Source organism: Carassius gibelio, chromosome A22 (assembly GCF_023724105.1).
Source record: "Carassius gibelio isolate Cgi1373 ecotype wild population from Czech Republic chromosome A22, carGib1.2-hapl.c, whole genome shotgun sequence".
In the NCBI taxonomy this organism is placed as follows: domain Eukaryota; kingdom Metazoa; phylum Chordata; class Actinopteri; order Cypriniformes; family Cyprinidae; genus Carassius; species Carassius gibelio.
This window is the reverse complement of record NC_068392.1, coordinates 20,460,839-20,487,902: the sequence shown is the minus strand read 5'-3', so window position 1 is coordinate 20,487,902 and position 27,064 is coordinate 20,460,839. Positions and strand designations below refer to the sequence as shown.

Below are 27,064 nucleotides of genomic sequence, written 5' to 3'. Positions count from 1 at the left end.
CTTGAGTTGTCGAAAAATTTGAGTTGTAAAAGCAATAAAAAAATAAATAAAAAGCTGAAATCAAACCAAATCTGTAGCCTGTGGTTTCTCCCACTCCAGCTGATGTGTTGTTGTTCTGGGGCAGATAAAGCTGAGGTTGGGAGGGTGGGGCTAGTGTGGTGGGCGGGGCTTGATGAAGTCAAATGAGCCTGTGGGCGGGGGTGCGTGAGTTTGAAAGAGCATGCGGATTAACCATAATGGCTCCGACTCAAACTTCTCTCATCTTGGTCTTTTTAGCAGCTCTCGATGCGGATAACAAACATCCCCAGGGCGGACAGTGTGATTCATGCGCTGTCACCTTGTGTTCCCCGCTTTGGCACGCAGCCTAATCTTTTAATTGTGTATGAGTGAATTCCCTTACTGACAGAAGAATGAGGCATTTGGAGAGATATTAAAGTCGATTCAAACAATGTCGTTGTAGGCTGTCAATGAATGCTCAGGGTTACGCCGTGTGAAAAGGAATTGTCGTCTTCCTGTTTTGACATTTTGGAAGTGACAAAGTTGATGGATGGTGATTGAGATGTTATTGTGCGGTCTGAGTTTTTGCGTTTGTCGTGTGCTGCTCAAGGACACAAATAAATGGAACGCTAATGGAAGTCATTATATTTAGAGAAATGTAGAGCAACTGTGACCGTGCTGTTCTCTTCTGGTTTACAGTCTACCATTTGTGCAACTATACAGTTAACAGGTGTACAAATGACAAGTTTCCAGTGACAGCAGCCACAAAGCAAAACTGATGTGGAAAGTAGAAAAAATCACCAATATCACCAGTTTGTGGCTTGGTTATAATGAAGCCTCTCCACAGACTGTGATGACATGTTTGCACAGCTACTAATGTACATTTATAACAGCATACTTTGTGTTATATTACCTTGGTATTAAATTACAAGAGAACTAAGTTATACTGCATACCTGAACTTGGAAGCTAAGCGAGGTTTGGCCTGGTTAGTACTTGAATGGGAGCCCTGTGATGGATTGGTCATCTGTCCAGATTGTTTCCCTGTATACAGCCTCCACAAACCTATAAATAGGACAAGAGTTTTGGCAATAAAAACTCTTTCCTTTTTTGAAAAGTCATGGAAATGCTATAGTCGACATTTTCTTTTAAAATCCTTTTTATAAATTGAGGGGGTTGGAGGGGTTAAATGTCATTTTGTGAATATGTTGCTTACTATAATGGATGCTTCCCAACGTGTTATGATAGTCAGTATGTTTGATACATTCTATACGAGACTGCATAATTTGCTGTTAGATGTAAAGCTCCCTGCGAGTCCTGTCGATCGTTGCATGTAAGTTCTTGGGTTTCAGTGAGCTTCTCTTACAGGTGAGAGTGGTAGATTAAAGCTGGAGTCTGTCATTAGCACAATGGCTTTATCACCATGTGCACAGAGCTCTCTCATTACGCGGGCTGTCCATTTAGACAGATGTCTGTCATACACAGATCATCACTGTTGCTTTGGTTATGGACCTTACGACCACCATCTCCAGTTACTTTAACTGATCATGAATCAACTGCAGTAACGGCGCCAGCAAATGAAATGCCTCATTACTGGATGGATGTGCATTGTTGGTACAAGAGAAATGGTTGGTAGTTTGGGTTATGGTTGGCCCCCTAATGATGTTGCCCCATCTCGGAGGTTATGGCTCCATCTAGAACCCACAGTGGGGTTCCTGTCATTTTCATTTAGAGATGGATTGAGGTCCCCATGTAAACGAATGGGTCCAAATCAACACCAAACAGCAGTTATGCAAGATTCTCCAGAATGGGGTCATGGACGTCCTCCATATTTGCCTCCAAATCTTTCCTTCCATATCGTTTGTAGTTTTTTTAAAATAAAATACAATTATACACTGAAAAAAAACTTTTTTGTAGGGTTTATTTTTTCACTCATTAATTGTTAGTAAAATTTTACCAACAATTACACAGAAACAACAAGTAACACAATGAATTAAGCATGTGTAAGCAATTTTGAAGTAGAGGGTTTCTTTTGAAATGCACTCCAAAAATCTTCATATACAACTCTGAAATATATATTTTTTAAACACAAATAATTATATGTTATGTTTTTGCATGTTTGTAGTAATATTTATTGTGATTGTTCTTGATGTAATTAAATATTAATTTCACAGTCTTCATATAATTGTGAAATGTATCTTGATTTTTCTTGACACGTTTAAACATTATTTTCAAAATAATTGCAGTAATTACAATTTCAAAAGTTTTCAAATAATTGTAGTTAAATTTTTCTTGATTTTTTTCTTGACATAATTAAATTTTTCTTGAAACAAGCTTAAAACAATAAAGCAACCTGAGCTAAACCAAGTGTCAGTTTTGTCCTTAACCCTATTAACTGTAAACTGAAAATATGTTGTTTAGAGGATTAGTTTCAGTTTCTAGATTACTGGGTAAACATCAAACTCATTTGCAAATGTGCAAAGAATTTTATTTATTTATTTATTTATTTTATTTTTTTGTGACACACACACTAACCATGTTATATTTTATTATTATTTATTATAATATTTTTTTTGATAAAGCCACAAGGGTTCATGTTCTTTTTCAAGTTCTGATGCATTCCTTTGTCTGTTGTTATTCTGGGCATTAAGTGTCACAAGAGTTAACAAACGTGCAAAACACTAGTACTCTGACATTACAAATATGTATTAGACAGACTATTTTAGCCGTCAATAATTTTTTAGGGGTTATTGCCAACCCAAATCCTTATTAGTACCACAATGAAGATGATATATATATATATATATATATATATATATATATATATATATATATATATGTGTGTGTGTGTGTGTGTGTGTGTGTGTGTCTATAGTCCACCCCCCACCCCTCCATCTCTTGAATGACGTGCAGGACAACACTCCCTACATTGTTTCCACTCCCGGACCTCACGTCACAGGAATCAGAGCAGACTTGGCCCGGCCTCAGCAGAGAGTACGTCAATACATCCACAACCGTCCGTTTGTCGTGACCCACGGCCAACACCTCGCTCACCACCTGCCTTCTCCAGGTACACCCAAACTGGTTTTCTGTGTCTGGCTGCTGTTTGCTTCTCACTGACAATGAGAAATGCCCCTTCATCTTTAGCTTTTTATCAATAATGGCAGCTGTGCGTGAGAGACTGCCACCTAGTCATGCTGTATTTTGACTAATATGATTAATTCCCCCAGTTTTATTTGTGTCGATTCGACATGTGCATGTTCTCTGAGTCAGTGATTTCAAAATCTCATGTAAACACGATTTTCACGAAGTATTTTTTTTAATATATACACTTAAATAGAAATAGAAAATTATTTAAATTAAATGTAAATTTTAAATTACATTTTTATTTAAATGGTAATGATATTTGTAATAAAATTTTTTTTTAAAATACAGTATATTACAAAGCAATTTTGAAATCTCCTTAGGGGCTCCATACATTATCATTTCAAAATACAGTTCAGGTGATTCCTTATTTGTAAAGGCCATTTACCCATTGCTTACACTGTTTACCCAAAATCTTTTATGATTCAGATAGGGCTTGATTTGAAAACATCTTTAGCATTCTTTACTCCCTGTATCACAGAACGTTCTGCCAACTCCCTGAACAAACCTTCGCACAGGTGTGCATACAGCGAGTCAGGGAAACACACTCAACCGCACTGGCTGGGACTAAGGTTTCATCGGGATGCTAAATAACTATCTGAAATCCGAGGAACCTCTTGAACTTTTCTACTAATTCAATAATTACAGCTGTGGTTAAAGTGGGCCAACTTTGAGGCTGTTACGTAAGCTGGATTTTTAGGTGGAGAGTTTAACACCTGAGTTCAGGGTCTAATTAGCACGTATGGGTTACTTTTGTTAGCCTGGGATCTTACGAAGAGTTCCCAGAGTTTCACCTGACTTGTGCTGTTAGGTAGTGGCTCTCAAACTGGTTTTACTTTAGACACCACATTTGACATTGGAAGCCTGAATTAACCTCCTCAAAAAATACATGTCCAAAGCTACCCTAAACACTGTAGTGTACCCCTAAAACCAGACTGAAATTATTGGTTTGTCTACCATAACTAAAACGAATTCTTGGTTGTTCCACACTGTGAAAAATACTAAACTCTGCAGGACGGTGGCCCTCAAGGGTTTGAGTTCACACCTAGGTCTTCAACCCTGCTCCTGGGGACCCACTGTCCTGCAAAGTTTCCATCCTGCTTCAACACACCTGCCTGTGAGTTTCAAAGCAATCCTGAAGACCTTGATTAGCTACTTCAGGTGTGTTTAGCCCCTTTCACACTGCACATCGGTCAGGAAAATTGCCGGAGTGCCTTCTGTGTGAATGCTAACACATGCCGGATTGGGGACCTAGTAACATTGCCTGGTTCAGTCCCAGAACAAGCTCTTCGTGAACAAAAGCCAGAACCAAGCTATAAAGGGTGTGTCGTAATGATGACGCATGTTATCGTGGGACTCTTTTACCAGGTGTTTTGAAGGCAGATCAACGTTCGCAACAAGAAAAATAAGTGCAAACTGTAATGAAGTACTGTAATTCTGTGTGAAAGAGCCTTTGATTAGGGTCGGATCTCAGCTGTGCAGGAAAGTGTGTCTCCAGGATTAGGATTGAAGACTTCTTATCTACCTACCAAGGGTACAAATTTGCACCTTAAGGTAAACTATGACCCAGTGGGGATAACAGCAGTGGTTCTCTGAAGGCAGTTTTCCACAGACATGGTTTGGGTGCGGGTTCTGGTCTGGTCCCAATTCTTGAACCGTTAAGCAGGTTTTTCGTCCGGGAAGGTCTTAAATGTTAGGGTCACTCTAGAACTGTAAAAACCTAAATATAGGTGCCACACTACCTGTACAAACACAGGGACAAACAGTCTTTGTTTTTACATTGGTTATAGTCAGATAAACAACACAAAGCAGCATTACTTCATTGTTTGTTTCTCAAGTCAGTCAAGTCACTGTTTGTTTCTCAAGTTTGTTTCATATACAGTCAGTTTGCCTGGCCAAAAACAGGCTCTGGTACCAGAGTACAAAGAGGTATATATCATCCCAAATAGACACCCGACTGTACCCGAATTTGGTGGGATGTTGATCCAGGAATATATAAACCTCTAGTTTCACTTTCTCAAATCAATGTTCAATTTTGTGTAACAATGCTTAAGCTGCTTAACTGATGGACATTTGTTTTATTTGTTTCCGATGAGTTTTAGATGATTATATATTTTTTTACCCCATTATTTTTTGTTATTTTAAGGTTTCCTCCTAGGAGTGTTGTCAAAAGACACACCGTGTCCCCAAAAACAGGCAGATGTAGTCATTGTGGCAGCATGAATGGCAATCAAATAGGATACACAAGCAGCAGTGATGTGTAGCTCGTGGAAACCCAAACAGGAGATGTAGTATGATAAGAGATGATGCTGATTGTGTTTCTGAAACATCCATGTCTCCACAAACTGTGAACACACTGGTTTTTGCTCAGGCAAAGGGACAGACTGAGATGATTGTGCTTGTGGACTTTTAATTGTTTTTTTTTTTTTAATAATGAAGATTGTTGTGTGTTAAACTCAAAGAGGAGACATTTCACAAAAAAGCTGGCTTTTCAAGTCAATGTTTATTTATCAAATGCACACAAAATGTCATAATTAATGGCAATGAAATGTTGTAAGCTAAGATGATTTGTCTGTGCCTGAGCATGGATTTTTCTTGTTTATTTGAAATAAAAGTGTTGTAAGGAGATACGTTCAGAACACTGAACTTCCTCCAAGATCAACCCAGACCATTTTTTATGGGAGCTTTCTTTCTGTCTCAGAGTAAAAATGTAAAAAGATAATTATGTTGTAATTACAACTGCAAGTTATAAAGTAACATTGTGAAACAAAATCTCACTTACGGGAAACAAAGCTGTAATTGTGAGATATAAAGTCACTTTGGACAATACATGCAGCAGTTACGATACATAAACTTGCATTTGTGAGAATTAAAGTTGCAATTAAATGAAATAAAGTAGCAATTGCAAGTTTCAAAGTAACATTGTAAGACATAAAATCTTAATTATGAGAAAAAAAAATTTTAATTGCGAGATATGAATTAACTTTAGAAGATATGAAGCTGTAATTACATTACAAAGTGACCTCTGAAATAAAGTAATCTTTGCAAGATAATAAATAATTGTGTTAAATAAGGTCGCAATGACTTTATGCTTTTTTTTGTTGTTATAACCATGAACACTATGACACATAACTTTAACCACATTTACATGAACACCTATTCAGTATTAAGCAAATGATGACAAACACACTCAAGGTTAACCAATCATTTCAGAGGTAATTTAATTCTAGAAATCATAAATGTACAGTAACAAAAGTGTAAATCTTATCAGATGTAATTTACCTAGATAAGTCCTTGTCGTACAGTAATAAAGATTTAAATAATCTTAGAGATGATTAACATAAAGTCTTAAATGTACAGATTTATATATATATATATATATATATATATATATATATATATATATATATATATATATATATATATATATATATATATATATCTTTAAATCTGAGGGGCAGTGGATTTAGGTAAAGGTTTAAATCTAAGGGGCAGTGAGAAGATATAAAAAGTTTTTAGGAGCAAGAAAATCTCCAGAGCTCCGAGTGAAACGCAGTTTTTCATCCTAACCGCCTCTGCTTGCACCACTGACTGATGTAATCAGTTAAAGTGTAGTGTAAAGTGGTTCCTCGGATCCCCCAGAACCTCTGAGGAACATCTCCACCAGAACGTCCCTCTAACCGCCGCATCTCACGGTGTGTCTGGATACAGCTGCAGTAAGTGGATGGGACAAGAGGAGGGTGGGGGGCAGCTGCACCCCAGCAGAGAGCTGTCACTGGGCATCTGTGTGTGAGCGCTTCACCAGCACAGCCTGTCAGAAGCCCTCAGCCCTCTCAGTGTGCGCCGACATCTGCTCTGCCCATGACCACGCTGGTCACGTTACAGCTGGAATCACACGTCTGCGGACGCTCATTAAGCATCGGCTTGGCCGTCTACGCTGTGGGAAGTGTGCCACCATCAACTTGTTGATTCAGGAAGGAAGTTCAGTTTAACTTTTTGTTTTCTTTAGTTAAACTAATATTCAAATCTTTTTGCATGCTACATTTACTTTTGAGCAAAACACACACTATATAAGTAGGGGTGTAAAGTGCACCAGTATGAAAATGAAATGTAATGCATCTGCAATTATGCATTTAGCAGACACTTGTATCATCGCTGTTTTGTGGTCAAATGTTATGCCATTATTATAAGTGTTTACTGAGAAGACAATCTCACAATGCACTGTGATTAGCTCCAAAAATGAATCAAGATTAAAATGTTCATTATAAATTTAAATAGTGTCACTCAATACAGATATTAAAACAGTTTAACCTCACTCAGAAATGTTATGTTGTGGATATTGTGTGCTTTTTACCGTACCGCATTGTTAGCTTAGCAACATGCTAACATAAAACTTAATTGAGTCAAATCTCTGTTGCACTTTCTTATGCGCCACTGTAGTGTCAAAACTTCTAACATGTATGTTATGTATAATACAACATGAAGGTAAAGCGTGCAAGATGTAGGCAACTAGCATCATCAAAACTAGACATTGGCAAATTATTCCTCTAGTTATAATTAATATTTCTGAATCGTACCAAATTAAATGTTTAATTCCACAGACAAGATCAAGATTTCAAAAACTGCCAAATTACCTGTTCATACTTAATACAGGTTTTTGTTTCTGGCACTTGCATCAGACCATGTACCATGGTTTTACTACAAATAACCATCAAAATAACCTTGACTATATATATCCATGGTTTACTAAAAAAAAAAAAAAAAAAAAACCTTGGTTACTATGGTTAAACCATTGAAACCACCAATTATCCATGGTTTTGCTACATTAACAATAGTTTAGCCATGGTGTTTATAGTAAAACTGTGGTTATACAAATGCTAGCCAATACCCTAAAACTACAAACACCATTGTTGATTTTCATTAAGGGGTGGATTTAAAAGTTTAGTTGCATGATATAAAGTCACTTTGGAAGACATGAACATGGAATTACTGTTCAATATATAAAGTTGCAACTGCGAGAAATAGTCAAAATTATGTGAAATAAATTCACAATTGGAAGCTAAAAAGTCATGTTCCAAAATATACAATCATGATGTGAGAAAAATGTTATCCAAAATGTATGCATGCTGCATTTTTTTACAGTACCACATTGAGATTGTTAGCTTAGCAACATGCTAATATCAAACTCAAGTTGAATATGTCTTGTGTATTTGCGTGCCACTCCAGTGCCAAATTTAAAAAACGTTATGTTACAAATGTTATGTATAAAACAACTTAGCCTAAAGGCCAAATGTAGAGTTTGTAGGCTAACAGAATCAACAAACTAGCATCACTAAATAATTCCTCCAGCCACAATTGTGCCTTTGCCATAAAAAAAAAAAAAAAAAAAAAACCTTACCCATTTAAATGTTTAATCCCACAGATAAGATCAAGATTTCAGAAACACACACATTTCCTGTTCTTGTTTAATACTGTCTTGTGTTTCCTGCACATTTATGGGTAGATTTAGTTTCATCCTAACACGTCCAATACCTCCTGTCCAATTTCCAGCCAAGTAGGTAGCAGGACACATCCGTGTACATCTGACAGGGCCTGTCTAACAGATAAGATCTTCACCAGAATTAAGGCAAGGTGAAAGGTCAATCCCTTATGGTCATTTTACAGCGATTAACATCAAGATAATCATTACTTGTGTGACTGTGGGAAATGAGGCCAGAGTGACTGCCCCGAGGTTCAGATTTGTAACAACCAGTATGGACTTAAGCAACGCATTTGAAACATTATCACGATGTTATTCTTGTTTCTTATATATTATTTAGACGTGAGAAGAATCTTGGACTAAAACTACACATAAAATAAGTGTAAATGGCAGATAAGTGTCACAGCTGTCACACAACATGACAATGACTGTCAGTCTTCTGAAATGTAATAAATCACTTTTTAAATTCTGTCTGTCTGTGAGTGTGTCGCATGACGGGTTTTAAGCATTTGATTGGCACCTTTCATCACCTTATCAGTCATCTTCAACAGAGCTTTCTGCTCAGGATATTTTAAAGCCTTCAGTTCATGTGAACATGACATGAGGAGGCAGATACTGTACTGTCCCAAACCAAGTATACATTTAATAGGTGATTTCAACAATAAAAATCGAAGTTGCTGTAACCAGGAGCATGTAAAGTCAAGTCAAGTCACCTTTATTTATATAGCGCTTTATACAAAATATATTGCGTCAAAGCAACTGAACAACATTCATTTGGAAAACAGTGTCTCAATAATGCAAAATGATAGTTAAAGGCAGTTCATCACTGAATTCAGTGATGTCATCTCTGTTCAGTTAAATAGTGTCTGTGCATTTATTTGCAATCAAGTCAATGATATCGCTGTAGATGAAGTGACCCCAACTAAGCAAGCCAGAGGCGACAGCGGCAAGGAACCGAAACTCCATCGGTGACAGAATGGAGAAAAAAACCTTGGGAGAAACCAGGCTCAGTTGGGGGGCCAGTTCTCCTCTGACCAGACGAAACCAGTAGTTCAATTCCAGGCTGCAGCAAAGTCAGATTGTGCAGAAGAATCATCTGTTTCCTGTGGTCTTGTCCCGGTGGTCGTCTGAGACAAGGTCTTTACAGGGGATCTGTATCTGGGCTCTAGTTGTCCTGGTCTCCGCTGTCTTTCAGGGCAGTAGAGGTCCTTTCTAGGAGCTGATCCACCATCATGTCTGGATACGTACTGGATCCGGGTGACTGCAGTGACCCTCTGATCTGGATACAGACTGGATCTGGTGGCTACAGTGACCTAGGAACAAGAGAGAAACAGACAAATATTAGCGTAGATGCCATTCTTCTAATGATGTAGCAAGTACATATGGTGTTATGGGAAGTGTTTCCGGTTCCAGTTTACCTAATTAATGCAGCCTTAAAATCCTTTAACGTCTTTGGATATTAAAAGCATATTAGTATGTTATGTGTAAGCCAGGTTAAAGAGATGGGTCTTAAAAGGTCCCATTTTTCGCGCTTTTTTGAAGCTTTGATTGTGTTTACAGTGTGCAATATAACATGTGTTCATGTTTCGCGTTTAAAAAAACACATTATTTTTCACACAATTCACCTATCTGTATACCGCTGTTTTCACTGTCATAAAAACGGGCTGATGACTTCCTTGTTCTATAAAGCCCTTCCTTCAGAAATACGTAACGAGTTCTGATTGGGCCAGTGGTTCCTGTGTTGTGATTCGACAGCAGCTGAGCGCAGGCTGCCCTCCTGGAAACGCGATTGACTAGTTTTGAGAAGCAAGTGGGCAGGAGCATGTGCTGGAGATAATCACAGGAGCGTTTTTACTGACGAGATGCGCATGAACATCGCATTCGTTTTTTTGCACAGCCCTAACATCTAGTTAACAAAGCTAAACAGCGTTGCCCTTTGTGTAATAAGTTACAGAAACTGTTAAACGCACCAACTTAAATAATAAAATACACTTACCAGTTGTGGTCCATAAACAACGCCTTCTCCAGACAAAGAGGAAACTGCTCCATCTTTCAAGAATAATCTTTGTGCGAATCCGGCTTTAAACTGATTGAGATTGAGGAAGCTGTCCTCAGCAAAATGTTCTGCACATAGTTTTACATGTGGATTATAATTTTTTGGGAACCGAGTTAAACATAAATTGTAACCATTAATCTCCAAGTACAGCGTCCCTGGGAAGCCCAAACAAGGATGATTGGACTCAGAGATGAAAATAACAGCGTTTCAACGACATGGCGACAAACACAAACACAGCCTTTTTGTGAATTCATGTGGGCGGTGGTTAGTCAAAAAACTGTTTTAGTGACGTCATTACTGCAGGAACTAGAGGGATGTAGTCCAAACGGGTCGTTTTTTGTAGGCGAATTCTGTTAAATCAAATATCTCGCTTGGCAGTGAACTTTGAGCTTTAGAATTGTACAGATATTATTTATACTCTAACAACAACATTACACTCTAACTAAAGTTTAAAACATGGGATCACGAAGAAGGGGACCTTTAATCTAGATTTAAACTGCAAGAGTGTGTCTGCCTCCCGAACAATGTTAGGTAGGTTATTCCAGAGTTTAGGCGACAAATAAGAAAAGGAAAAAGGAAAGCATGTGGCTCTATTCCTGCACAATAAATTACCCAATAACATAAGCTGTCATGTTATCTTGCATTTGGTTACCCAATGTTCGGGAACAGAATCGTGTGAGGTAGATATGGGAGGTGATTATACCAAATCATTTCGATGACAGATTTGGCTCAGGCATTTCAAAATTATTACAGAAACGTTTGAGATGGTGTGCGATTAGATCTGTGTGCTGGTAAGTTCCTTTACTGAACTGAATTAAGGAATTATTTGGTGAATGCATTTCCATTGTAGTTTATTTGCTTGTTTTCTTATTGGGTAACATTTTTACATAGCCACAGTGTTTACCTAACATTTTTTTTCTTGGGATTCAGCCTATGAGTGTCTAACTTTTTATCGACTGACTTTTATTCAGTATTTTAAAATCCAAAAAATGACACGCATCAGCTTTATTCCTGAGAATTTCCATGCAGTCATGCAGTCCTCCCACATGCATCAAGCAGCATCTTGTCATTGGTTTGGCTTTCTGCACCTCCATCCAGCAAGCTGGTACTTAGATTGAAGCGATTGCATATGCAAAAACATTCCCGGTTGCCAAAGCATGTGATAAAAGGCTTGGAGTTAGTGGGTGTTCTCTTGTTTAGTCCTGGTCTGTTGGTAGCGCTAGAGTAGTTGACTGGCTCGACCAGTCGCTCCGCAGTCTGCAGCGCTGCCCTCCATGAGGGTGTTCGCAAGACAAGGGAAAAACATCCGATGGCTCACAAAACAGCAGCTGAAGATAAGGGACGGTTAGTGTATGTGTGCGTCTGCAGAGGAACAGATCCAGCTGCCTGCATCATAAAGCATAAAACAAATGGCAGAGGATATCCCTGTTCATGTTTTGACCTCAATTAAGCATTCGCTAAGTGATGTAGAAGGAATTCAGAAGAGCTCAGCTGCATTCTTTGGGGTGGCAACATGCTGGGAAACCACAGAGACTTTGCTATGTGCCCACACAGCAGTCCTGGGGCGTTACCTTTCCAGTCAACCATGTCCACCGCCCACAGGTGTATATGTGTGTGTGTGTGTGTGTGTGTGTGTACAAGCCTGGACAGACGTGGTCTCAGATGGAAGGTGAGGGGAGAACACACATGTAGACGTGTGTTTCTGCTGCAGGGGAGCAGATACCTGCACCTTTTGACCCCAGACACATTGCAAAGAATGCTGTTAGCTAATGCATTTCTCATTACCTCATATTTGAAGGTTTACTTAAAGGAATGTTCCGGGTTCAAGAGTTAAAGGGACGTCGTCTGTGGCGTAATGTCGGTTAACACACACAATATTTTTGATTTAATATGAAAGTTATGTGGCACGCATTCAAAAGTGGTTAAACGCAGAAATATATGTTTTTACATTTTTTTTTTCTTCATATGTATAGTGTGAAAGTTCCCTTGCAGACTTGATGTCTAGTTTGTAGATCTCTTGAGAAAAAGTAACAATTGCATGAGGTGGCAATTTAGAAATTGACAGATGGAAACGTAACAAAAAGAAGTAAACATTAAGCTTGAAGGTCCCCCCCTAAATTTAACTGTCAATGGTGTGTGAGTTGATGTTGTTCAGCCATGGGATAAAAATAAAAAAAAGCTAAATACTTTTTTTGACTTTGTATCAGAATTGTGAGAGATAAACTCCGAATTAGTACGTACTTATTTTCTCATAATTCAGTTTACATCTCATAATTCAGTGTTTTGTTCCCACCATTAAAAAAGGTGACTTTTATCTCACAGTTCTAACTTTATTTTTCTCGCAACTGCTTGTTTCTCACAATTTCTACTTTTCTTCTCAGAATTGTGAGTTTATATATTGTGAGTGTGAGAAAAACTTGGCAATTCTGAAGTTTATATCTTGCAATTCTGAATCGTGAACAACAACGACAAAAAAAGATTATATTTGAGTTATAAAGCCAGAATCAAAAGAAAAAAATTCTGAACTGTGAGAGAAAAGGTAAGGTTTTTTTTTTTCTCACACACACACACACACACACACACACACACAAAGATGGAACTGGAAGAACTCTAAATTCTGAGAAAAAAAACTGCCATGGCAGAAAAAAAGCTTCCACAATTGTCACTGTAACTTGAAGAAAAAAAGTAAATTTTCAGTTTGAATATTGTGTTAAATTAATGTAATGTAAACAAACTTTCAAAAATGAAGTTTTAAAAAGCTTAAATAAAAAAAAGTAACAAAATAAGCTTAATTGAAATGTCATAGTTATACTGTAAAGTCACTTCTGGTGTGCAATTCCCAAAACCATCGTCAGCTAACTTTGATTGTTAGTTCCATTGAACTTCATGGGTAACGACAAAACTTGCGAACATAGATGCTTTTGGGAAACGCACCCCTGTTTGGTTGCTTGTTTGATCATTTTGTTTCCAGTGATTCATCCATTAGCTTGAATTCTCTATTGACTCTTTGGGTTCATCACATTGTTTTCAAATTATCATTAAATTATCAGTAAGTTTAGATTTTTATTTTTTATTTAATTGTTCACACTGGTCTGCTCAAGAATTACTAGTCTCGGATCATTTGAGAGTCATTTTTTGCTCTCTTAAGTTTTGAAATACTCCACATGAAGTTCATAGATGTTGTCACAAAGTTAAAGCTCATGTGCCACAGCTGTGTAATTATAGCACACATCATTTATGAGGCTTGTATTATAACGCTTATTATTTAAGATGATAGCCGCTGATAAATAAACCCCTCTCTAAATATAAAGTTTGCGAATCACGGAATGTAAATATTCCGCCGAAATCCGTTTAAAGTAATCCACACCATGGCAAATGAAAAGATTCATTATAAAATCATCAGCTTGAGGATTTTTTGCTTACGCTGTAATTTGAGAGTATGTCAGCGTGTGCGACTTGTGTGTTATTTATGCTAATGTGCGTGTCTTTTTAGATTTTAGTAGAACTGACATCATTAATAAAGCGGTAATCCAGAAGAAAAATAAAATAAAATAAACAGAACTCCATTAAGAGTCTAAATTTGTATAATATGCCGGATGATCTATGTGAAGGTGGATGAAACGGATCCAAAATGTGGTGGAGAAACCGGGCAAAATGAAGGGAAAGGCAAGATAATTCTGTTAAGAACATATAATGACGTTTAGTTCTGAAGTAAAGTTGGAGGAGATGGCATGCATTTCAGTCTCGCAGTGTGTGTGTGTGTGTGTGTGTGTGTGTGTGTGTGTGCTGGGAGGCCTCGACCCAGGCCTTGTTTGAGGAAAGATTATCTTGACAAATTGGATAAACATCTTGTGCATGACAGGACGCTGACGGAAGATGAGCTCTATGCGTGCACACCTGGTGATAGTTTGCTCAGTGCGCAGCGGCAAACTCCCGCTCAGCCTGCCATGGGGTTTGTTTATCCCAAACAGGTAACAACAGGCATGAGAGGTCTAGAGCTTTCCAAAACACACCATGCAGGTTTTCAGGCGGCTTGGTCAGTCCTGCAGTGATGTTTATCAGACAGAAAGGTTTAGGCCAGGGTTCAGTGAGCATCTGAAAGAGAAAAGGTCCGAAATGGAATATACTGTATCAAATACAAGTACTAAGAAATGTACTCGAAAGTACATGAAAACGCATGTTAGTCCAACTAGTCGAACACAGCTGTCTGAACAAAGAATTTTAAATTGAAGATCCCAGCATGCATTGCAGCATGAATAAATTATGTGTTGCAGGATTATCTTTTCACTGTTTGACTTTTGTTCAGCTATCGTTGTTTTGTCGTTGTCGTTATTGTTATTTGTTGTGATGTGAATTTAAGAGCTCATATTTTTACATTTGTTGATGGTTGCCTTTCCTTGAGGTTTGTGTGTGTGTGTCAGGTGTTGAGCAATGCTGCTGATATTTCAGCTTTGCCTCACAGGAATGAATAACATTTTAAAATATATTAAAATAGAAAACTGTTCTTTGGAATTGTGATTATATTTCTCAATTTTAAGCAAAAAATAAAAAAGTCTTCGACTGGTAGTGACATAAAGCATAGCAGAGATTAATTAATAGTTTTACAAACGGGCAATTTGCTGAATACGAATATTGCTGAAATGTCAACTTTTTGTGAGTTCCCAGCATGCATTGCGGCACGAAGTTTCCTCTTTTAGGATGACTATTCATAGTCTGCTGACTTTCTTTGTTCTTTTGTCACTCTTGTTACTTATTTGCTGTGTTACGATGTTAAGAGCTCAACTTTTTACATTTGTTGACTGTCTGCCGGTCTTGAGATTTGTGCTGATATACTATATACTGTATGTAGCTTGCTGTTTTGTAAGAAATAGTATGTGAATCAGTTGATTTTGTTGTTTTAAATATAATTTTGTATACACATTTTATAATTAAAAAAAAGATGCTACATCTGGTTAAACACACTGCACAGCATTGTGGGATATAAAGTGTTCTGATTATTTTGATCTGTACATTTTGGTAAATGTAGGTCATCTGAGAATTCCATACGTGCACAAATAGTGCATTTCATGCACAGTATGAAGACTATATTCCGTAGAAATTGTACGAGGAGTATGTTGGTGTGTTATTCTGAACAGCCAGAGGCCAAGAGTGGGCGGCAGATGAAGTCAAACTCGTTAGGTGAGAGAACAGGTGAACAACCCCCCCCTCCCCCATGTCTCTCTCTCTCTCTCTCTCTCCATCTCTCTCTCTCTCCATCTCTCTCTATCTCTCTCTGGGCCTGTTTCCACACTTTTCCATCAGCACAGGTGAACAGGGTGAGCATGAAACACTATCGTGGGACTGACTGTGTTGAAAATCCAGCCACTTCCAGAGCTGAACAGAACACCTTTTCTCCTCCAGTTGACTGGGAAAAGCAGCAAAAGAAGAGTATGTATATAATAAGCTATATAAAACCGTTTAGGGTTACTGCCTAACTCTGCTCTCCGATCAAAGTAGTAAACACTTATTATATCGAAGACATCACTCAAAGTTGCGTAAAGGCAATCAGTCAATCATATTAGCAATCTACATTGAGAAAATGAGCACGCAATGATTTTTCACAGTCAGAGAATGAATTGTAGGCGTGCCGTCTGAGGCTTAAACTAGCCTAACCGCAATCATAATAACATCATAACAGACATACCACATAAAAAATATGCTTCTTGTGAGATCTGTCCTGATATGCTGAATTGATTGCTTTTATTCACATGCTGTTATTCTCTATTCACATCGATATTTTATAAAGCTAGGTATTGTGCAATATATAAACATGCAAATGCATACACTACCATTTCAAATGTGGGGGTCAGTAAGACTTGTTTGTTTTAATTAAAGCAAACAGTAATTTGATCAAAAGTTACAGTAAACACATTTACAAATGATGCTGAAAAATCACAGGGATAAATTACATTTTAAAATAGATTAAAATGGAAAATGGTTATTGTTAATTGTTAAATAGTGTTCTTTACAAATCCATGACCAAAATATGCAAATTAATTAATTAATAAACATAAAACTATTATATTTGTGTATTTATGGAGGAATGATAAGCAATAAATATTATTATTATTTTCATCCCAGAAGATTCCTTTACCATTTTCTATGTTGCATACTGTAGCTTTTGGGCGTAAAATCTGTCCTGTGCTCATACAGAATGTGTTCCCGTATCTCGATGACTGAGACAGGTGGATGGACCTTTGTATTCTGTCCTGAGGGAACTGTCTGTGTGTGACTGATCACATCCAGTGTCTCACCTAATATCATATCTCCTTCTTTGTAGTTGAGAAATCACTGGAAGGAGATTGTATTACCAGCATTCACTCATCGCTCTCAAACAATGAACCCTGTACAGTGAGCTTCACATGGACATGGCCGTCATGAGAAGGTTCATTTATTTAATACTACTAAAGGGATTCATTTTGAAAGGTCTGCTATTTTGGTCATTTTTTACACTGGATTAAGCAGTTTATTTCCAATTCTCTAGTGGGAGTAATTTGATCATACAGTACTTTACAGATTTAGAGTTGAGGTTTCTTAATTAACTATGTAACACTTGTGTACAGCCAGTCCACTGACATAGCTTTAAGGCTTAAAGATTTTCTTTGGTGGAATAAGGTTAAAGGGATAGTTCATGCAAAAACGAAATGTAAGATTTCCCATTAAGATTTCCATTATATGAAAAAGTATTGCTGCCCATACCAGTTGACATTGGTTTGAATCCCACTCAGAGCGGTGCAAGTAGGACCAGTAAAACTGGTGCCATGACCCAGATAGTAGTGAGGTTTAGAGGGCGGAGTGTAACCAAGACCAGCTAGTAAGAGATTTACAGGTAAACCTAGCACTTCTGCCCTCAAAAGGGGCACTAGCGACAGACAATAGAGGCTGCATTCTTGTTGCTCTCACCGATGGACTGCTCTCACCTCCATTGCAAGTTGGTGCTGGTTTGAATATCACTCTGAGCAGTAAAAGTTTGACCAATCAAACTGGTGCCGTGACCCAGATGGTAGTGAGTTTTAGTGGGGTGGTGGTAACAGATGCAAGCTTTTAAGAGCTGTGCAGGTAAACCTCACCCTCCTGCCCTTAAGAGGTGCACTGACACTAGAGGGTGCAATCTTTAGCTTCCTTGTTAGTGTGCCCTTCTTCCATAGAGGTTGATTCTGGTTTGAATCCCTCTCAGAATAGTATGAGTAGAATGAGTTACATTGGTACCGTGACCCAGATAATAGTGGGGTTTAGGGGGTTACCAAGGCCAACTAGTACGAGCTGTACAGGTAAGCCTCACTTTTCTACCCTCAAAAGGTTACATCCTTTTTACCATGCTTGGTAGGATTCCTAACAAGCTAAATCTAGTTTGAATCCCATTTGGAGCGGTTTGAATAGAACCATTTACACTAGAATTTTTAGTTTCTATCAAAAAATAGCCATTGTACTTTTTAGCAGTTTGGAGATGTATCATGACAAATATATTGTATTTTTTTCATTCAATGCTATTCTAAGTATGTTGGGGAAGCATGGCAATACCATGGTACATAGATTATAGACCTACAGGTTTTACAAACAGGTTTTGGCACATGCTTGTCGGTTTTCCTAAATAGTTTGACAGTATTCCAATACCCAGCCCAGTCCCCGTCGCATTTCAGGTCAACAAACCACTGCGCCACACAACAAACAATGCAGGCCGACTGGGCTTTACTAAAAATAATCCCCAAGCAAATTGTGCTCTTTTTCACATCTGAGAATGTGTGAGAGGATCCACTAATCAAGTCACAAAGCAGCTACAATACAAGTGTGGAGGAAACTAGGGCTGCAACTAACGATTATTTTGATAATCGATTAATCTGTTGATTATTTTTACGATTAATCGATTAATCGGTTCATGTACTTATATTTTAGTTTTTTCAATTTTTTCCCCAAGTAAATTATTAATAAAGGGTCTTTATCATTCAGCATAGATTTTTAAGAGATTTTAACCATTTTGCATTGTCATATCCTCATCAAAAATATACCTGGAGTTGTTTTATTATGTTAGTAATCCTTTGTCGAACTCTTCTGCAATCAAAACACTGATCCATACTCTAGCAAAATTCACAAGGAGATTTCAAATATTGTTTTCACCATGGCAGTCCTTAGAGCTCCTAAAGTAGTTTAACATCCCAAACAAAGCTTAAGGAATCTTTGAGAACATATTTTCACGAAGTATAAGGATAAAACAGAATAAAATTGCAGTGCATTGTATTTTATTATTTACTGGGAAAAAGCTTTATAGCTTATGCTGTGAAATTGTAAACAATCCTTCGAAAAAAAGTGCCAATGGCATGAAACCTGAATGGAACTCACAATTTAAAGTAAAATCCATCAGAAGGTTGTCCAGAAAAAAAAATTGGGACACACACAAAAAACCTGCTGTGTGAAAAAGAGCAGTGAATACTTAGAAAAGAAGTGCATTTTAAATATACTCAAACATTTACCTCTCTCATTCAGTCATAATTAGGCTGCAAGTCTGAATTATGAACTGGTAAACGACAAACTGATCACATAACATGTTTGTAAAGCTTTAAATGTTAACTGTTAAAAAGCAATGTTATCAGCTTTTACGACTAAACATTTGCAAACAACCTTGTACTGGAGAATCTGCACAAATAAAATTCTTAGGGGCCGTTCACATATCGCACCTAAAAACGCGTGGAAAACGATAGTCGCGCCGCTTTCTCCTTCTTTCCAAAGCACTCGGGCAGAAGCGCCCCTGAGGCGTCTGCCTTTGCTAAGCAACCATGACGTGCTCTCTCCATGACGTGCCCTCTCCATTCATTCCGAAGACCCGGAAATTTCAGCAAAGGATAAATGGATGCGGTGTGGACGCGCCTGGAAAAACGGGCGCATCGCACCGCGTGCGTGTCGCGACCGCGTCGCTTCCATTATGAGAGTGCATACTGCGCGCCTACATAGGAAATAACGAACTTGAGCACGCAAAAGACACGATATGTGAACGGCCCCTTAAACAGTTCAGTAGTGCAGAGTTTACAGGTTACTCTTCATTTTAAAGGCTCAAAGTAAAGTACTCCCACTTCCCGCTGAATGCTGCAGAGACGCTGTTCGGGAAGCACGTGACATAAAACGAGGCCAGCTATTGGCTATTCGCTACTTCACCTGCTGTACTGGCTGAGTAAAACCCCCGGTGGCTCATAACTGCCACACTTTGGTCACCGCAGATTTGAAATATGCACGAAATGAGCCGCTTATGGCAAATAAAATTTATTTAGCGACGAATCGATTACTAAATTAGTTGACAACTATTTTAAAAATCGATTTTAATCGATTAAATCGATTCGTTGTTTCAGCTCTAGAGGAAACACAAGGCAGGCTGAATAAAAGCCCTTTGAACGATGCCCTGTTTCTCTTCTTCTCTCTGAGTGTATCATAGCTGACATTTCCACTCTCATTAGAGAAATTCCATGAATGGGAGCTTAAGGATGGCGTGGGTGAATGACAGGCAAGGATGGTGAGTGTTGTTCCCCACATGGTTTATATCACAAGAACTCATAGCAACATTCTTCTCTAATGGACCTAAAAGTTCTGATTGGGGTCGAGTCGACCCAGTTTGACCATCAATGGTGCTTAATGCATGCAAGGCTTAAAACATGAAGATATCTTTGTCTTCTCACTCATGGTTCTTGTTCAATTATAAATGACAATTTTGTCTTTCTCTTGATTGAGAAATTTCATTTCTGGTGAACAAATAATCATGCATGGTACACCAAGGAAACTGATGCTAAAGCTACGTGTTAAACGTCTTGCAAAAAAAAAAAGTATTTAGTCAGAATTCACTACTTATCTTGAATTTTGGAAAACTCCAGATTAACTTCTAACTAGCCATGCTAAATAGACAAAAAAAGTTATAAAAAGCCATTTATGTTGTAATATCTAGATGATGTGATCATCTAATTCTTTAATGCTTCATTTATTTGTCTTCCTAAGGTCTACTGTACTTTCAGACTACAGGAGCAATTATTATGGATTATACAGTTTATGACTTACCATAACATTACACCTGCTGTTGGTTTTGGCACCAAGTCAGTGATCTAATTAAAGAGGTGCTTGCTAGAGGACTTAAAAGAAACTACTTTTTCCAATACATTTATTGTTGTTCCAAGAAAATATCCCAAGAGAATCTGGGATTGAATGGGATGAGATGTTGGGTATGGATGTGTGGCCATATGTTTGCTGAATAACTCCCTTGACTCTCTTTGAGATCTTGGCTTGATCACACTGAAGTCAATCCTTATTTTTCCAAAATGGGCAAACTTGGCTCTTGGCTTTTTCTCTGCATTTACAAAAATGGCTTTGACTCCATCTGGGAAATCAAACAGAAATATGAAGCCAACCCAGTCCTGGCTGTTACATGTAGAGGACCTTCCTCAAGGTGCTCAAAATACAGAGAAGACGCTTTATAATTGTGTTATAGCTTACTTGTAAACGCAGTTAGGTCTCTATAATCTGAAACATAACAACTCTAAAGAAAATAAATTGATTTTGTACATTTCTAATGGAGGTCAAGCCAGTTTAAGATTAAAAATGTATTCAGGTTTCCTCTTTGAATTAGACACATCAACTGACATGGTATCTTAAAAATGGAAATTTTACCATTTCACTCAAACATAAAAAAATTCACCTCAAAACCACAAGGGGAGGGGGGGGGGGGGAAATTAAGCAAATTCTCATTAAAGTAATCCATCTGGTTTAGTCTTTCTGAATCATTCTCACTGATTATTATTATAAAGAATATTCTCATTAAACTATTTACGGTAAAAAACAATAAATACTGAAATCAACAATGCAATTCAATACGTTCTAAATGCAGTACAGTAAGTATAAATACTTTAAAATATGATAGAATTATTGTTTTATTTCAATATGCATACAAGTTGAACTAACAATCAAAAATATAAATTATGAATTTTAATTCACATAATTTGTAAATATAAGTAAAAACAAATATATTTGACTAAAGATTGAACAATTATTAAAGTATAATTAGTTTTTATACAGTGACAGTGTAAAACCAATGATTTAGTCTTGCAATCGTACTATTTTTCATGTTACAGAATATATTGAGAATGAATAGTTTGTTACATTGAATCAGAATCATTTGGATGCTTTTCTCTGCAAATTTGATGTGTGCAATTCATTGAGATATTTAGCTAAAAAAATAAACCATAAATAACATTAAAAGGTTGTCTTAATTTGGGGACAACGTAACACCAAACATTTATTCTTGTAATCTAAAAACTTTTCATGTTACAGAATTTGTTGAGAAAAGTTTATTATACTGAATTATAATCATTTGGATGCTTTTCTTTGCAAATTTGATGTATGCAATTAAGTGCGATCAATTGATTGGCATATCATGTTTTAGTTAAAAGTCTGTCTACTTGTTACCGTCCTCCACAATTTCCAGGGGCATGGGCAGAGTTTCTGGATGACTTGTGGCTGTTGTCCATTTGGAGCTCAAATTACAGGATCAGAGTCCAAACATCCTCCATTCATACAGTTTGTATAGCCACGCCAGAAGGCAAGTAGTTCTCTGTTGCCCAGATATCATCTAGCGACGAGAAAGATTCCTGTGACATGACTCTCTCTAACTGACCGATTTAATCGTCTCCAGGGAGGACGACACAATGCCAATACCGAGAGAACGATCCCTTGACCTTCACCTCACATCATTTCTGTGAAATATCATTAACATTAAAACACAAACAATCGAAACTTTCCGTGTCCAGCACCGGAACCTAAAAGAGACATTCATTACTGTCAAAGGCAAAAGCATTACTGTTTCCGAACAACAAATCAAATCTCGGCTGGCAGTGATATTCCAGTTTGCTGCTGGGAGAGTTTTCTTAGCATGAACAATTCCTCAGTCAAGAGCAGACAGTCGTCTTGTGTGGGCTCGTATGAAGTCTGCACTGTTCATGTTGTCCTACCCAATGGTAGCCATAAGAATATGTCCAGTCATCAAGCCACTGAATCAGTTCATAGCGACCCCTCCGTGCCATTCAAATGTGACTGTCACCCAGTTTAAGGAGCTACTGCTGTGGGATGATGGGTTCGTCTGTCCTGCAATCAAGACAAATTAAAACATGATCAGTTATTCAGTCAGCCAGCTTCAGTGTTTCACTCATGTTATTGCCGGTTGCACTTTATTCTACAGTATGTGTACTTACAGTGTATTTATCTAAGAATGTTCTGGTAATACAAGGTAACTACATGGGGTAGGGTAGGGTTTAGGGTTAGTACCTAGTTAGTACATAGTTTTTGTAATTACTATAATAAGTATGTAGTAAGTACTTGAGGTACAGGACTGTAAAATAAAGTGCTACCGAAATGTGGGTTGCACTTTATTTTACAGTACGTGTACTAACATGTATTTATAGTGTACTTACAGTGTATTTATCTAAGAAAGTTCTGGTAACACAAGGTAACTACATGGGGTAGGGTTAGGTTTAGGGGTAGGTTCAGGGTTAGTACCTAGTTATTACATAGTTATTACATAGTTATTGTAATTACTATAATAAGTACATAGTATGTACATGAGGAACAGGACTGTAAAATAAAGTGCTACCGAAATGTGTGTGCTGTTCTTTGCTTGTTCCTACAAGGTTCTTTCCATCAAGCCTTCTTCGGGAGAAATAATATAATATAACAAAAACCCTGCCATCTTGTTGATGCTTTACAAAATAATAATGTTCCAATGGATCTTCAAAACTATCTGCTGTTCTGACATTGAAAGACTAGATGTCCCCCATCGCAGGCCTACAGCTCAGGGACTCCATCTATGGTTCAGTCCTCTTCTCATTTGTATAATGTCGGGTCACAGATGAAATTGAGTCTTACATGGGGGACTGAAGTTTTAATTCGGGCTCTGTGCTTTGGGGCTTCAGCCCGTCCTTTTTCACCCAATCAAAGAGACTCCTGTCTCCTGAAGTCTGCCTGTCACAACGGAGAACGTGTGCCGTCAGCTTCCAGCTGTTGTTTGCTTGTGTTTAAATATGGATGATATACCTGTGAAACACTGTAGATAACAAATACTAACAGTCACATCCCAGATGTATGCTAAGTAGGATTAGCAGCACAAATATCGTTTTGCATAACTGTCTGTCATCCACACAACATGTTTCTGTGGTATCTGTGGCCCAAGGCTACGGGATCAGATGTTTTTTCAACATACCGCAGTTGCACTGTGCATCTGTCTGGTGTATTAGCGTGCTAACCGCCTCTGACTATACCCCACATGCACCGGAGCGATTCGTGCCTCAGGTGACTCACGGTAAATGATGTCAGCAACTTTGAGGGAGTCGTTTAAAAAACAGCAACATACGGACAACATAAAGCCATCCTGATAGGTGGCCTGTGGCCGATATGTCATAGTGAACACGCTAAACTGTTCTTCTCAAGTCAAAGTGACTTTGACTTTGAGTAAATGTAGCTTTAGAAGTGATGATTCACTTGAAGGTGTCACAGACCCATTGCCATCTTCAATTTCACAGGAGGGAATGCCAACCTACACTAGGTTTATTGGAAAAACGTTACCTAGATTTTAGACAAATGTCTCTATATATACAATTCACTGCAGTTTCCAGCTGAAATGAACACTAGAAGCAGTAAAACACTAAAAACTTGTATTACTGTTTGAACAAATTATGATTACCGGGACTGGTTATTAATTAGTAAAAACATATTTTCACACAGTTATTTGCACAATACTGTGCTATGGCTAACTAGCTCCATTTGAATGGCTTTTCTGATGTAGTAAACATGCTAGGTAGCGCACCCGTTACAGCATCGCAATCCTGTGAGTCATGAAACTCAATAAAAGAGCTCAAAGACGAAATGTTGGAATGGTATAGTTGCTTCAGCAAATACATGTTTTTATCTCACATTTACTTTTGTTAACAGGATCGGGGTGCATTTCCCAAAAACAACTATGGTCGCAAGTTCCGTCATTACCAATAGATTTCAATGGAACTAACTACCACAGTTAGCAAACGACGCGTTAGGGAAATGCACCCCAGTGAGGTTTAATGTCAGTGGCACAGCATTACTGTTTATGCCACCCAACAGACATTTCAACCACAACCAACCTAATCAAGATTCAAGTTAATTTGCTTTGGATCAAATCAAATGCATTCATTTCTGAACTGTGGAAATACAACTTACCTAAAAAAAACTGTTGCCAGATTCATGTTCATTTACCATGGATAAAATCCAACGGCTTTTCAACATGAAATAATGAAATAAAATTTCAGACAAATCTGAATTTGCTTTTAGCATCACTCATCAGACATTTCACTTCCAAACTACCAGCATTTATGGACAATAACACAATACAATCCTGGCAGATTCACATTCATCTGCTCAGAATAAATCAGAATGTGCTTTTTTTTCTGACCTTCCAAAATACATTACAAACAATAGCTAACATAATAAAATGTTTTTGGGAAATATGCAAGAAGCAATGTATTATATATTTTTGCAGAAATGTCATCACAGTTACCTTTTCCAAAGAGCAAGATTTGGGGGATGGGCATGTTGTGGCCTGGACATCCCTTCCTGGTAAAGGCCATGCCTTTGTTTGGCAAGATCTTCTGCCGTCAGAAGTGGCCAGGAACTGGAAGGCAGTGTGTGTTTTGTGTGCGTGTGTTAGGAGGGCTGTTTGGCTGGCTTGTAACTATTTTTGACCCCTTGCAGGGGCATGGCTAATGCTAGTGTGGGCTAGTGAATGGACCGAGGTCAGCGCCCAGTGACACATGACCTGCCATGGTTAATTCCAGCCGAACAATGGATCCGGCCCTGCCGGGAGATCATCCCATTACACCTCCATGCCAAATTAATTGTTTGTTTTCATGGCCTGCTCTTGTGTTGACCCTGCGGTCAACTTGCTTTAATAACATTCGGTGTTAACCTGGGAAAAAGTCGAATGCAATCTGGTCCTTACATGCATGGAGCTTTGGTTTGTCTGGACCTTCTCCACTCCGTCGCAAATAGACTCTCAGTGCTTACTCAAAAACAATCACTTATGTGGGTTAATATTCTTTTTCACAAATAGTATTTGAGAAGTGACCGCGCACACCAGAATAAGCCCAAATATAACTGCAGGTAGAGGTGGAGAGCAGCGTGTCACAGCACTTTATGTTGAATACGGAGAGCACAGAGCTGGCCTGGGAGCTTCGAGAGCGAGAGAGACGGTAATGTGACAGAGTTTCAGCACCGCAGGGCTGCCACACTGATACTGCAGAAGAGCAGTTTCCTTACGCTATTATATTCCAACAGGACGCCCTACACTAAGATTAATTATGAATCATATAGTTGAATGAATTACATACAGTGCAACAGAAGGTAGAGGTGTAACGTGTTTAGGCGCATACACTTCCCCTGCATTATTCAGAAAAGTTGTCAATCAATTAAGGGTTTTAACGGCTTGAAAATAATCTAAAGATTCTGGTGGAGATGTATATATTTTTTTTAGTATTATTATTATTTTATGTTTTTATTAAAACATATACATAAAAAAAATGTGATTCATCCACATAATGACCTGGATACACCTTCATTAGTCTGTTTATTAATAATTGAAAACCTTTGTCTGCCAAATCAAAGTCATGTGGTGCAACCATCATGCAGAGACGTAGGGAAAAAATATAAAACTAAATTATGTTAACAAATCTCTCAAATGAACATATAATTTGGTATTTTTTTAGGAGAAGACAGGCTAGTTGAGGTTCTTAAATGTCATGAAGTGTGATTCCCAAAAATGTAATGGCATTTAGGATTTTATAGTTCATGACATTTGTTAAAACAAACAAACAAACAAACAAACAAACAAAAGGCTTACCTCGAAAAGTAGAAGTAAAATAAAGATGTGTACACTCACATGTATTTGGATGGGCTAATACAAATATAATACATTTTACTTAATAGTCATACCACATGACATTACATGACATTACATTTAAACAGTTCAAGTTTTCCAAAACCTTGTAAAAACCATCATATATACAAAGATTTTAAAAAATAATGCAAAGTAACAAAGCAAAATAATGGATTTTAATTTAATTACTTACTATCTAATAAATAATTGCATATATCAATATTTCTGTAACATGAATTTAATTAAAGTGAAGACAATTAAGAAAAAATATTGTTTCAATATTGTTTCAAGCGGAAGTTTTGAATAGACAAACAATGTACTGACAATTAATCTTTTGTTGTTTTTTAACACTGATATACAGCGATTAATTTTCCAAATGGGCATTACTAACAAATTAACAACTAATGTTTCAACCATTCATCACATAAT

General features: G+C 37.7%; 1 protein-coding gene across 1 annotated transcript in view; it reads left to right on the top strand.

Annotated features, from left to right (window-relative positions):
• LOC127943318 (uncharacterized) overlaps positions 1 to 27,064 on the top strand; it is a 368,782-nt gene that overhangs the window by 119,237 nt on the left and 222,481 nt on the right. The gene's annotated exons all lie outside the window — the stretch shown is intronic.